Below are 14,324 nucleotides of genomic sequence, written 5' to 3'. Positions count from 1 at the left end.
CAAAATTAGAACACTTTAATATGTGTTGTGCCTTTATTAGATAATACAGTGTATATGAGTCAGAAAACAACAGGGAGTTGTTCTCACTGGCCATTCAATAAGTACACTTTGCTAGTACTAGGTTAGACATGTTTTTTCCTTCAGAACTTAATCCTTTGTTGCATAGATTCAACAAGATGCTGGAAACATTCCTCAGAGATTTTGGTCCATATTGACATGATTGCATCACACAGTTGCTGATTTGTCAACTGCATATCCAAGATGCTAATCTTCCGTTTCAGCACATGCCAAAAGGGATCTTTTGGATTGAGATCTGGTGACTTTGGGGGCCATTCGAGTTTAGTGAACTCATTTTCGTGTTCAAGAAACCAGTTTCCCTCACACCACAGCCTAAACCATTGATACAAGGCAGGATGAATCTATGCTTTCAAGTTTTTGCAGGAGACCCATCTAAATGTTGCAGGAGAAATTGAGACTAGCAGACCAGGCAACGTTTTTCCAATCTTCTATTCTTAGGTTTTATTGAGCTGATGTGAATTGCAGCCTCAGTTTCCTGTTTTTGGTGTTAAGGGAAAATGTAACAAAGAGATGAGAGAGACCATGGGGAACTTCTCATGTCCAGCCCCAGCTCAAGAAAGAATATTGCCAACCAAAGGTAAAACTGAAGCGTAATTCATTAAAACAGGGAAAAAAGGGAATAAAAGCTTCAGGAGGGAGCAAAAATAATAAACAAAACTATCCTAACTAAATTTTAATCTTCTTAATTACCTATAACAAAAATAAAGTGAAAAGAAAAACAGCAAAACTTCAGGTGTCTACAATCAGCACCTGAAGAGAAAATAAAGCGGGAAAACACAAAAGCAACAGTCAGAATTCAGTGATTTTGAAAATTCTGTAAACTATTTTGAGTTTCAAAATGCTAGAAAAGATGACTTGAGAGATAGTTATGAGAGCGTTAAAAAGCATTGTTGGACCAAAAGTGGACTGGTCAAAGATAACTAGTTGTGTACAGAAGAAGAATGAAACTGTTAGTCAGTACACAGAAATATTTTGTCAGTCAGCTGCTGCATACAGTGGTATAGCGGACACTTCAGAGAAGGTGTTAAATGATAATGGCCCCTTAGCTCGCACATGGTGTGATGGTCTTTTGTCAGAGCATAGAAATGCATTGCATTTCTTAAATGTCACATGGGTCACTAGAACCCTGCAAAACAACTTGGACAGTTTAGTTACTTGGGAAAGAAACTCTGATGTCAAGGCAAGAGTGAAAATTGCAGCAGCATCCTTTAAGGTCAACGCAGAGAAGCAACAGAAACGCAAATGTCCTAAGAGAGAGGGCAGCAGTTGTTATTATTGTGGTAAACATGGACATTGGGGAAAATAGTGTAGAAAAAACAAAAAGAATGTTAGAGAAACTAACAATGTAACTCAGCTTCTGCTCAGCCTGCTGGCTCCTCTGAAGCAGCCCCTCCCCTCGTCATTAAGCTCGTTGGGCGGCTGTTTTAGTTGTTAACCAGTTGGGCTGTGAGTGCTTAATTTCCCCACTAACTTACAACAGAGATAAAAGACTTCTGTTTTTGTTTAATAGAACAAAAGGAAAGTAACTATCTCAGTTTCTCCTTTGGGGGACACTGGTTAAAGTAGACTCACAGCCTTAAATGTTATTTTACAGCACAGGCCTTTCATCATTAATAGTGTTAGGTCAGACTGTAAACGTAAAAAAAGCCATCATGCAGTGTCCACAATAATGCCGAATATTGTCTTACAGCTTTCACCTGTCACGAATCCGTCCTCATGTACAATGTCTGCTATGACTGAAGTTTTGTTAGAGGATGAAGGAGAAATTACTACAGACGAGCAGGTTATGCAGTAACGTCCATCACGGAAGTGTTAGCTTCAGGACGTCTTCCAGATCATTTTTCAGCTCAAGCTGCAGAACTAGTAGCCCCAACAAGAGCATGCATGCTAGCTTCAGGATCAGTTGCTAATATCTACACAGATTCCAGATATGCTTTTGGGGTAATTCATGATTTTGGTGTCATTTGGCAAACCAGACAGTTTCTAACTTCTGCTGGATCCCCCATTAAGCATGCTGAATTAGTGAAAGATCTAATGTTTTCCATGAAACTTCCAAAGAAATTAGCAGTGATCAAAGTGAAAGCACATCTCACAACTAATACTACGGAAGCTAAAGATAATTATCTTGCTGATATGGCAGCTAAACAGGCTTGTTTCTATGCAACTGTACAAGTTTGTTCAGGTAGTGCAGCACAGAAGAAAATTATGCCTCCTGAATCAATAATTGATCTGTACAAAAACGTTTCCTCCATTAGAACCAAAGTGGCATGGGCCACATCAAGTGATGTTGATTACAGCAGCTGCAGTATTGTGTCAGGGAAGGAAAACCTGGACTCATTGTACACACTGTAAGGTTGTTCCCCCACCTACAGGGATAGGTTAGGACACGGAACCAGTGAGGAGCCCCGGGAAGTACCCAGCGCAACAGGCTTCGGGGGTTAACCCTGGGGTGAAGACTTCCCTCATAGGCCCTATCCTAGTCCATCCTTACCTCACTGTTCCTTAGGTGTCAAAGGTTTAAGAAATAGGGAAAGAGGAAACAACAAAAGCTGACTCAGAAAAGTTTACAACCCTAGTGTTTGAATAAATACTGCTCCACTGTCTAGCAGACTCAGAAAAAGTTCACAATCCTAGTGTTTGAACAAATACTGCTCTACTGTCTTTCGTTTTTTCTTTCTTACTCTGTGCAGACACCACTGATAACTGTCCCGAGACCCATACGCATCAACCTCCTCACCTGCGTATGAAGCCACAACCTCCAGAAAACAACTAGACCCACTGCCGAACATACTATCACGAAAGAAAAAAAAATACACAACGCAGAGACTCACATACGAAACCTTCAATCATCCATCGACATGATCAAGATTGTCCTACTACTACACATCATGAAGATCGCACAAAGTCTGGACTCCAGAAACAACATATTCTTAGAGCTGATGAATATGTCACAAATGCCTTGTTTGCTGGAAAGAAAGTGTGCATGTCACATCTGAAGATGACTGCATTCCAGGACTCACTTGTGCGCAAACATGGTGGGCCAACAAGACATTCTTGATCTTTCAGCAAATTACACCAGACGACTGAAGATTATTACCCGTAGGGACGTCACGGACCCTAAAATTGCATGTTTGTTTAAGTGTTTAAATTTGTATTTTGTGAGAGTTATTTAGAACTCTCAAAGGGGGAAATGTAGGATTACAAATTTTATTTAAATGTTTAATTTAGATTTCCAATACAATAGTATTTTATATTGAGAAAGTTTATAAATGATGAGACCAGGAAATATCTGCAAACGGTAGGGGTTCCCAGCAGGATATTCCTGACTGTCCCATCTCAGTGCGAGAAGGCTAGGCTTTTCCTGTTCTCATTGTTTTACCGGGTGAAGAGTCATGCTGAGCAAGTTTGAACACCTGCTATTTTATTACTGAGACCATTTGTCTTGGAGTTCTTATCTCAGTGCGAGAAGTCCTGCACCGTTCTGTTCTCATGTTTCAGCTCATTTACATGCTTTGTTCCTCACAATGTAATCCCTCCCCCTTGAAATGTATATAAACTACAATGTAAAGTTCCACCGTCTCCTGGTCTGAGCTTCTAACTTTTCTACAAAGAAAAAGATCACTACAGTGCCTGGTAGGTCAGGTCAATAAGTTCATGCAATTTTTTTAAGTGCCAGGTCCAAACAAAGAGAGTTTCAGTTCATCTGCACCTGCCAGCTGCTAATGTATTGCGAAAATTCTTGCTGACCGCACAACCGGGCTTCCAGTCTACGTTCAAAGGCCTGCGTTGGTGGTATTGTGGTGAGCATAGCTGCCTTCCAAGCAGGTGATCGGGTTCGATTCCCGGCCAACGCATCACATTTGTAAATTAAAGACCTTGATTATGAGCATTCTTGCTATGGGTTCGATTCCTGTTAAGGTCTTTTGGCAGCAGTAAAGGACTGGATCTCCCCGTCGGGGAATCGAACCCCAGTCTCCGCGTGACAGGCGGAGATACTTTCCACTATACTAACAAGGAGTTGCAGAGACAGGTAGTTGTAACCGATCAGCGCGGCTTCCAGGAACGGCTTCATGCGTCATTTTAGCTCAACGCTTCACATAAGCCAGTGATTGCAAAAAATAATCTAATACCGTTTAAATATGAAGTGTCTGTATAAAACGTGTTACATTATTAAATTAGAGACCTTGTTTTTTAATATGGTGCCTGGTAGGTCAGGTCAATAAGTTCATGCAATTTTTTTAAGTGCCAGGTCAAAACAAAGAGAGTTTCAGTTCTTCTCCACCTGCCAGCTGCTAATGTATTGCGAAAATTCTTGCTGATCGCACAACACGGCTTCCAGCCTTCATCCAATAGTCTTGCGTTGGTGGTATAGTGGTGAGCATAGCTGCCTTCCAAGCAGTTGACCCGGGTTCGATTCCCGGCCAACGTATCACATTTGTAAATTAAAGACCTTGATTACGAGCATTCTTGCTATGGGTTCGATTCCTGGGTCTGTCCATTCTGGCTGTATGGGTTCGATTCCCGGCCAACGCATTGCATTTTTCTCAAGCTGTCTTTAAAACAGTCGTCCGGGCCCCTTGCCAACTTCCCTGTAACTTGTTTGTTGGAGCAAAACTTTTGTTAAGGTCTTTTGGCAGCAGTAAAGGACGGAATCTCCCCGTCGGGGAATCGAACCCCAGTCTCCGCGTGACAGGCGGAGATACTTTCCACTATTCTAGCAAGGAGTTGCAGAGACAGGTAGTTGTATCCGATCAGCACGGCTTGCAGGAACAGCGTCATGCGTCATTTTAGCTCAACGCTTCACAGAAGCCAGTGAATGCAAAAAATAATCTAATACCGTTTAAATATGAAGTGTCTGTATAAAACGTGTTACATTATTAAATTAGAGACCTTGTTTTTTAATATGGTGCCTGGTAGGTCAGGTCAATAAGTTCATGCAATTTTTTTAAGTGCCAGGTCCAAACAAAGAGAGTTTCAGTTCATCTGCACCTGCCAGCTGCTAAAGTATTGCAAAAATTATTGCTGACCGCAGAACAGGGCTTCCAGTCTACATCCAACAGTCTTGCGTTGGTCGTATAGTGGTGAGCATAGCTGCCTTCCAAGCAGTTGACCTGGGTTCGATTCCCGGCCAACGCATCACATTTGTAAATTAAAGACCTTGATTACGAGCATTCTTGCTATGGGTTCGATTCCTGGGTCTGTCCATTCTTGCTGTATGCGTTCGATTCCCGGCCAACGCATTGCATTTTTCTCAAGCTGTCTTTAAAACAGTCGTCCGAGGCCCCTTGCCAACTTCTCCTGCAACTTGTTTGCTGAAGCAAAACATTTGTTAAGATCTTTTGTTAGCAGTAAAGGACTGGATCTCCCCGTCGGGGAATCGAACCCCAGTCTCCGTGTGATAGGCGGAGATACTTTCCACTATACTAACAAGGAGTTGCAGAGACAGGTAGTTGTATCCGATCAGCGCGGCTTCCAGGAACAGCGTCATGCGTCATTTTAGCTCAACGCTTCACAGAAGCCAGTGAATGCAAAAAATAATCTAATACCGTTTAAATATGAAGTGTCTGTATAAAAAGTGTTACATTATTAAATTAGAGACCCTTTTTTTTAATATGGTGCCTGGTAGGTCAGGTCAATAAGTTCATGCAATTTTTTTAAGTGCCAGGTCCAAACAAAGAGAGTTTCAGTTCATCTGCACCTGCCAGCTGCTAAAGTATTGCGAAAATTATTGCTGACCGCAGAACAGGGCTTCCAGTCTACAATAGTCTTGCGTTGGTGGTATAGTGGTGAGCATAGCTGCCTTCCAAGCAGTTGACCCGGGTTCGATTCCCGGCCAACGCATCACATTTGTAAATGAACCCTCTGAGACCTAAGGGTATTTTTACAATAAATTTTTCGTCTGGTGTTATTCACTAAAAAAGCTTGTAAAACATCAACACTTTTGTGCACAGACAATTGACACACATCTTTTTTTTCAGGACAAATTGAACTTTCAGCTTATTTGTGTTTCATTGATGTCACCTGAATGTAAAATAAGTTATGGGACCACAAAGACAAATGAAAAAATAAATCGGAAATTGAATCACTCAAATATTTATTGAAATCACACACAAATAAATAAAAGCTAAGCAATTTTCCTCTGGAAAACAGTTTTTTTCAAGTCTTTGGAGTCCTGGAGCACAGGAATGAACGTTATAACTTGAACAGAACAAAAAATATTTACATTTTTCCAAAGGAAGTCCAGGCGTTTTGGGCCTCATGAAAATCACTGATGCCAAGCCTCAAAACAGTTCCTATCAGGAATCACACAGAGGGCCACATCACAGGCTTTGCATTTCCAGGGGGTGGCCTGTTTCACCTGCCTTGTCTGTTTGCAGTTCACACATTGCCTTCTACCATATGTGGCCTTCTTGCTTGCTTCAGTTTGTTCCGATGTTTGGACGGGTACATGGTTACTTTGTTGCTGGGTGGGAGGAACAGCAACTGTAACACCACAGAGTTGGGCTGACAGCTCCTCCAGAAAAGCCCTGTGGGTCATGGGCTGTTGCTGCTTCTCTGCACAAACTTCCTTGTGAAGTAAAAAACTGTTGGTCGCAGCAATGTCCAAAAAATGGAAAAACAGTGTCCTGTACCATCTCATTGTTTTATGGTGAACTGAGTAGTATTGGATGAGTTGATCAGAAAGATCAACACCTCCCATATTCTTGTTGTATTCAGTGACCGGGGTTGGGCATGGAATGGATTTGGTGTTCCAGCCTCCATCTGGAGTTCTTACCTTTCTCTGAACTGTGTTGCCAGAGAAGGCCGGGTGAATTGTGGAGCAGACAGAGACTTCCCGAGTGTCCATCCACTTTACAAAAACCAGAGGGCCGTCACGGATCCACCTGATGGTACCCCTAGGATCCTTTTTGTTCATGGCATTTGTTGTTGTGCGGGGGCATCCTCGTCTGTTGTCCCTGTAGGTGCCACATGCTCCAAAGTTCATGCTGTACAGATCCATGAATAGCTTTGGACTTGTGTAGAAGTTGTCTACATACAAATTGTAGCCACTCCCTAGGGATGATTTCTTCATGAGGGACATAACCGAGTCGTATGCCAGTCCTACACCAGAAGCAAACACAGACTTCCCCGTGTATACAGCGAAGTCTAAAGTGTACCCAATGCTGCTGTCTGCCAGCACAAAAAGTTTGAAGCCCCACTTAGTTGGTTTCGCCTTCATATATTGGGTCATGCCAGTGTGAGCCTTTGTTGCCACCATCCTCTCGTCCACTGAAAGGTTCTGCCGTGGGTGATAAAATGCTCTGCATGCATGTATGATGTCATCTAAAAGGGGCTTTAGACGAAACAGCCGGTCATAAGCTGGTGTCCCTCTCTTCCGGTCGTTGTGGACATCTTCATCAGGGTCGCTCATGTGGATGTTCCAGGAAATTACCTGATACCTGTCACGTGTCATCACTGAGTGGGGAAACTGTAGGCTGAAAATGGTGTTTGTCCTCCAGTAGTCCCGGATATTTGTCAGTCTCACCAGTGCAAAAAAGAAAGTCAGCCCTACATATTTGAAAAATTCTTCAACGGTGAAGTTTTTCCAGGAATATTTTTTGCCACTGGCAATGTTTTTTGCAGCGTTTGTGTTTGTGTTATTACACAGAGTGGTTGCTGCACTGTCACTGACAAAGAGTTTGAAAAGGTCCAATGGTGTGTAAATGGATGTGGGGCTGAGCTGATGTCCTGGCTTTCTTGTTGGGACGAACCTTTTGGGCACTGGAGGGATGTCTGGCTGACTCTCACTGTTCCATGATGGAGTTGGGGCTGCTGGCTGTGGTGATCTAGATCTCGACCTTGATGATTTAGGACTCTGTCGACCCCTCAAGCTGCCAGATCTGGATCTGGATCTGGATCTTGACCTTGACCGCGCTCTCCCTCGTGACCGTGACTGCAGCCGTCCATGACCTATTCCTGGCAGCTGCTGGGATGCTGCAGCAGAAGTGGAAGGGCCCTCCTCAGTGGAAGAATGGGAGCTTTCCTGTCTGGCTTGGGTGGGTGGGCTGGTGTCTTCATCATTATCACAACTGTAAAACAAATAAATAAAGCAAAATATTAGATCATACAAATTAGATCAATTACTGTTTTTGTATTTGATTTTTCACATAAGATTACAATGGCTGAGATTGCTACTGTACCCCCAACCCACCACAGCTATAATATGACCATTCGCTTTCCAGCCAAAAGGTGTGACCAACCCCCCACTATTCTCTCCACAGGTAAAAGGTGTGACCAACCCCCCACTACAACATCCTTTGTTTGTATCTCTAGGTAAACTCAGACAAACAATGGCTGAGAGACAAAGTGTAATCCACAACTCTGTAACAAACATAAACAAATGAAATACTACTTTTACAGAACTTATTTTTACATATTTAGAAAATTTATATTTTATCATATTAGTTTTTTCTTCTTTTTTTATACTTTTTACAGTAAATAAACTCAGACATACAATGGTTGAGAGACAAAGAGTGTAATCTACAACTCTTACTACTCTGTAACACACACAGAAAAACGAAATACTACTTTTACATAACTTATTTTTCCATATTTAGAAAATGTATATTTTATCATATTAGTTTTTGTTTATTTTTATACTTTTACAGTAAATAAATAAATGTAACTTACTCTTCAGCAGGGTCTAGACGATTCTGGTAATCAAGTTCCTCATCAGTCAAAAAGCTCTCTTCTCCAGAAAATCCATCATCCTCCATGGCATCAAAAAAGGCCAGTGCTTGATTTACATCCATGTTTCTCAATCTCTGAGGATCCATTATTCTCCGTGTTTCTCTGTGTATTATTCAAAACTCGCGTCTCTCTGTGCGTCTCTCTCTCTCTCTCTCCTCGAAACCACTGTGCCGTGCGTCTCTCTCTTTCCAAAATATCACCCTTGGTTCATGCGTAATGACGCACACCAACGTGGACGACGGATCAGCCTTTCATTGGTCAACAACCTCACGCAAAGCATCGCGAGATGTCCAAAATGGCAGCTTGCATCAAGCTAGCAGCAAATATGACGGAAAATTTATAAATTATGGACTTCAGAGATCAAAACTGGGATATACACATATGGATTTATTTCTGAAACACTCTGAAAGTACGCACAAGTTCCAGGCTGGATAGAAAACCTTCTGACAAGGCTAGAAAGACACCAAATACACCCCCGTGACGGCTAGCGTGTTAGCTTTCTGCTGCAAAAAACGGTAAGGAAATCGATCAATTTTTCATCAAATAATATCAATATTTATCGGAGGAGTCGTGTGGCGTCGTCGACGATGCCGTCGGTTTCAGAGGGTTAAATACCTTGATTACGAGCATTCTTGCTATGGGTTCGATTCCTGGGGCAGTCCATTCTTGCTGTGTGCGTTCGATTCCCGGCCAACGCATTGCATTTTTCTCAAGCCAACTTTAAAACAGTTGTGCGAGGCCCCTTGCCAACTTCTCCTGTAACTTGTTTGCTGGAGCAAAACATTTGTTAAGGTCTTTTGGCAGCAGTAAAGGACTGGATCTCCCCGTCGGGGAATCGAACCCCGGTCTTCCGCGTGACAGGAGGAGATACTTTCCACTATACTAACGAGGAGTTGCAGAGACAGTTGTTGTCCCCGATAGGCGGCACTTCCTGGAACGGCTTCATGCGTCATTTTAGCTCAACGCTTCACAGAAGCCAGTGAATCCAAAAAATAATCTAATACTGTTTAAATATGAAGTGTCTGTATAAAACGTGTTACATTATTAAATTGGAGACCCTTTTTTTTAATATGGTGCCTGGTAGGTCAGGTCAATAAGTTCATGCAATTTTTTTACCACCACTATACCACCTCGCGTAGGTGGTATAGTGGTGAGCATAGCTGCCTTCCAAGCAGTTGACCCGCGTTCGATTCCCGGCCAACGCATCACATTTGTAAATTAAAGACCTTGATTACAAGCATTCTTGCTATGGGTTCGATTCCTGGGTCTGTCCATTCTGGCTGTATGGGTTCGATTCCCGGCCAACGCATTGCATTTTTCTCAAGCTGTCTTTAAAACAGTCGTCCGAGGCCCCTTGCCAACTTCTCCTGTAACTTGTTTCCTGGAGCAAAACATTTGTTAAGGTCTTTTGGCAGCAGTAAAGGACTGGATCTCCCCGTCGGGGAATCGAACCCCAGTCTTCCGCGTGACAGGCGGAGATACTTTCCACTATACTAACGAGGAGTTGCAGAGACAGGTAGTTGTATCCGATCAGTGCGGCTTGCAGGAACGGCGTCATGCGTCATTTTAGCTCAACGCTTCACAGAAGCCAGTGAATGCAAAAATAATCTAATACCGTTTAAATATGAAGTGTCTGTATAAAACGTGTTACATTATTAAATTAGAGACCTTGTTTTTTAATATGGTGCCTGGTAGGTCAGGTCAATAAGTTCATGCAATTTTTATAAGTGCCAGGTCCAAACAAAGAGAGTTTCAGTTCATCTGCACCTGCCTGCTGCTAAAGTATTGCAAAAATTATTGCTGACCGCAGAACAGGGCTTCCAGTCTACATCCAAGAGTCTTGCGTTGGTGGTATAGTGGTGAGCATAGCTGCCTTCCAAGCAGTTGACCCGGGTTCGATTGCTGGCCAACGCATCACATTTGTAAATTAAAGACCTTGATTACGAGCATTCTTGCTATGGGTTCTATTCCTGGGGCAGTCCGTTCTTGCTGTATGGGTTCGATTCCCGGCCAACGCATTGCATTTTTCTCAAGCTGTCTTTAAAACAGTCGTCAGGGCCCCTTGCCAACTTCCCTGTAACTTGTTTGCTGGAGCAAAACTTTTGTTAAGGTCTTTTGGCAGCAGTAAAGGACTGAATCTCCCCGTCGGGGAATCGAACCCCAGTCTCTGCATGACAGGCGGAGATACTTTCCACTATACTAACAAGGTGTTGCAGAGACAGGTAGTTGTATCCGATCAGCGCGGCTTGCAGGAACGGCGTCATGCGTCATTTTTGCTCAACGCTTCACAGAAGCCAGTGAATGCAAAAAATAATCTAATACCGTTTAAATATGAAGTGTCTGTATAAAAAGTGTTACATTATTAAATTAGAGACCCTTTTTTTTAATATGGTGCCTGGTAGGTCAGGTCAATAAGTTCATGCAATTTGTTTAAGTGCCAGGTCCAAACAAAGAGAGTTTCAGTTCATCTGCACCTGCCAGCTGCTAAAGTATTGCGAAAATTATTGCTGACCGCAGAACAGGGCTTCAAGTCTACATCCAACAGTCTTGCGTTGGTGGTATAGTGGTGAGCGTAGCTGCCTTCCAAGCAGTTGACCCGGGTTCGATTGCCGGCCAACGCATCACATTTGTAAATTAAAGACCTTGATTACGAGCATTCTTGCTATGGGTTCTATTCCTGGGCAGTCCATTCTTGCTGTATGCGTTCGATTCCCGGCCAACGCATTGCATTTTTCTCAAGCTGTCTTTAAAACAGTCGTCCGAGGCCCCTTGCCAACTTCTCCTGTAACTTGTTGGCTGGAGCAAAACATTTGTTAAGGTCTTTTGGCAGCAGTAAAGGACTGGATCTCCCCGTCAGGGAATCGAACCCCGGTCTTCCGCGTGACAGGCGGAGATACTTTCCATTATACTAACGAGGAGTTGCAGAGACAGGTAGTTGTATCCGATCAGCGCGGCTTCCAGGAACGGCGTCATGCGTCATTTTAGCTCAACGCTTCACAGAAGCCAGTGAATCCAAAAAATAATCTAATACCGTTTAAATATGAAGTGTCTGTATAAAACGTGTTACATTATTAAATTAGAGACCTTGTTTTTAAATATGGTGCTGTAGGATTACAAATTTTATTTAAATGTTTAATTTAGATTTCCAATACAATAGTATTTTATATTGAGAAAGTTTATAAATGATGAGACCAGGAAATCTCTGCAAATGGTAGGGGTTCCCAGCAGGATATTCCTGACTGTCCCATCTCAGTACGAGAAAACTAGGCTTTTCCTGTTCTCATTGTTTTACCGGGTGAAGAGGCATGCTGAGCAAGTTTGAAATCCTCCCATTTTATTACTGAGACCATTTGTCTTGGAGTTCTTATCTCAGTGCGAGAAGTCCTGCACCGTTCTGTTCTCATGTTTCAGCTAATTTAATGCTTTGTTCCTCACAATGTAATCCCTCCCCCTTGAAATGTATATAAACTACAATGTAAAGTTCCCTTAGTTAGACGATGTTGGAATGACTGCAGCTACCGACAAGCAATAAAGAACTTCTGTTTGGAAAACTTCCACTGTCTCCTGGTCTGAGCTTCTAACTTTTCTACAAAGAAAAAGATCACTACAGTGCCTGGTAGGTCAGGTCAATAAGTTCATGCAATTTTTTTAAGTGCCAGGTCCAAACAAAGAGAGTTTCAGTTCATCTGCACCTGCCAGCTGCTAATGTATTGCGAAAATTCTTGCTGACGGCACAACTGGGCTTCCAGTCTACGTTCTAAGGCCTGCGTTGGTGGTATTGTGGTGAGCATAGCTGCCTTCCAAGCAGGTGACCGGGTTCGATTCCCGGCCAACGCATCACATTTGTAAATTAAAGATCTTGATTACGAGCATTCTTGCTATGGGTTCGATTCCTGGGTCTGTCCATTCTTGCTGTATGGGTTCGATTCCCGGCCAACGCATTGCATTTTTCTCAAGCTGTCTTTAAAACAGTCGTCCGGGGCCCCTTGCCAACTTCTCCTGTAACTTGTTTGCTGGAGCAAAACTTTTGTTAAGGTCTTTTGGCAGCAGTAAAGGACTGGATCTCCCCATCGGGGAATCGAACCCCAGTCTCCGCGTGACAGGCGGAGATACTTTCCACTATACTAACAAGGAGTTGCAGAGACAGGTAGTTGTATCCGATCAGCGCGGCTTCCAGGAACGGCGTCATGCGTCATTTTAGCTCAACGCTTCACAGAAGCCAGTGAATCCAAAAAATAATCTAATACCGTTTAAATATGAAGTGTCTGTATAAAACGTGTTACATTATTAAATTAGAGACCCTTTTTTTTAATATGGTGCCTGGTAGGTCAGGTCAATAAGTTCATGCAATTTTTTTAAGTGCCAGGTCCAAACAAAGAGAGTTTCAATTAATCTGCACCTGCCAGCTGCTAATATATTGCGAACATTCTTGCTGACCGCAGAAGAGGGCTTCCAGTCTACATCCAACAGTCTTTTGTTGGTGGTATAGTGGTGAGCATAGCTGCCTTCCAAGCAGTTGACCCGGGTTCGATTCCCGGCCAACGCATCACATTTGTAAATTAAAGACCTTGATTACGAGCATTCTTGCTATGGGTTCGATTCCTGGGTCTGTCCATTCTTGCTGTATGCGTTCGATTCCCGGCCAACGCATTGCATTTTTCTCAAGCTGTCTTTAAAACAGTCGTCGGTGGCCCCTTGCCAACTTCTCCTGTAACTTGTTTGCTGGAGCAAAACATTTGTTAAGGTCTTTTGGCAGCAGTAAAGGACTGGATCTCCCCGTCGGGGAATCGAACCCCGGTCTTCCGCGTGACAGGCGGAGATACTTTCCACTATACTAACGAGGAGTTGCAGAGACAGGTAGTTGTATCCGATCAGCGCGGCTTCCAGGAACGGCGTCATGCGTCATTTTAGCTCAACGCTTCACAGAAGCCAGTGAATCCAAAAAATTATCTAATACCGTTTAAATATGAAGTGTCTGTATAAAACGTGTTACATTATTAAATTAGAGACCCTTTTTTTTAATATGTTTTATCAAATTTTATTTAAATGTTTAATTTAGATTTCCAATACAATAGTATTTTATATTGAGAAAGTTTATAAATGATGAGACCAGGAAATCTCTGCAAACGGTAGGGGTTCCCAGCAGGATATTCCTGACTGTCCCATCTCAGTGCGAGAAGGCTAGGCTTTTCCTGTTCTCATTGTTTTACCGGGTGAAGAGTCATGCTGAGCAAGTTTGAACACCTGCTATTTTATTACTGAGACCATTTGACTTGGAGTTCTTATCTCAGTGCGAGAAGTCCTGCACCGTTCTGTTCTCATGTTTCAGCTCATTTACATGCTTTGTTCCTCACAATGTAATCCCTCCCCCTTGAAATGTATATAAACTACAATGTAAAGTTCCCTTAGTTAGACGATGTTGGAATGACTGCAGCTACCGACAAACAATAAAGAACTTCTGCTTGGAAAACTTCCACTGTCTCCTGGTCTGAGCTTCTAACTTTTCTACAAAGAAA

At 42.7% G+C, this 14,324-nt stretch overlaps 7 non-coding genes across 7 annotated transcripts; 4 read left to right on the top strand and 3 right to left on the bottom strand.

Annotated features, from left to right (window-relative positions):
- The first annotated feature begins 4,435 nt into the window (after positions 1–4,435).
- trnag-ucc (transfer RNA glycine (anticodon UCC)) lies at positions 4,436–4,507 on the top strand. Its single transcript has one exon. It is a non-coding gene; the product is annotated as a tRNA-Gly (tRNA).
- A 635-nt stretch (positions 4,508–5,142) lies between these two features.
- On the top strand, positions 5,143–5,214 carry trnag-ucc (transfer RNA glycine (anticodon UCC)). The gene has a single exon. It is a non-coding gene; the product is annotated as a tRNA-Gly (tRNA).
- A 633-nt stretch (positions 5,215–5,847) lies between these two features.
- Positions 5,848–5,919, top strand: trnag-ucc (transfer RNA glycine (anticodon UCC)). Its single transcript has one exon. It is a non-coding gene; the product is annotated as a tRNA-Gly (tRNA).
- A 4,320-nt stretch (positions 5,920–10,239) lies between these two features.
- Positions 10,240–10,311, bottom strand: trnad-guc (transfer RNA aspartic acid (anticodon GUC)). Its single transcript has one exon. It is a non-coding gene; the product is annotated as a tRNA-Asp (tRNA).
- A 1,046-nt stretch (positions 10,312–11,357) lies between these two features.
- On the top strand, positions 11,358–11,429 carry trnag-ucc (transfer RNA glycine (anticodon UCC)). The gene has a single exon. It is a non-coding gene; the product is annotated as a tRNA-Gly (tRNA).
- Positions 11,430–11,654: 225 nt separating this feature from the next.
- Positions 11,655–11,726, bottom strand: trnad-guc (transfer RNA aspartic acid (anticodon GUC)). Its single transcript has one exon. It is a non-coding gene; the product is annotated as a tRNA-Asp (tRNA).
- Positions 11,727–13,580: 1,854 nt separating this feature from the next.
- Positions 13,581–13,652, bottom strand: trnad-guc (transfer RNA aspartic acid (anticodon GUC)). The gene has a single exon. It is a non-coding gene; the product is annotated as a tRNA-Asp (tRNA).
- Between the last annotated feature and the right edge of the window lie 672 nt (positions 13,653–14,324).

The sequence above is a fragment of the Siphateles boraxobius genome, unplaced genomic scaffold (genome assembly GCF_051911475.1).
Source record: "Siphateles boraxobius isolate OS27281-9 unplaced genomic scaffold, OSU_SipBor_1 51, whole genome shotgun sequence".
NCBI lineage: Eukaryota > Metazoa > Chordata > Actinopteri > Cypriniformes > Leuciscidae > Siphateles > Siphateles boraxobius.
Note: the sequence above shows the minus strand (reverse complement) of the source record. Positions and strands in the feature narration are given on the sequence as shown.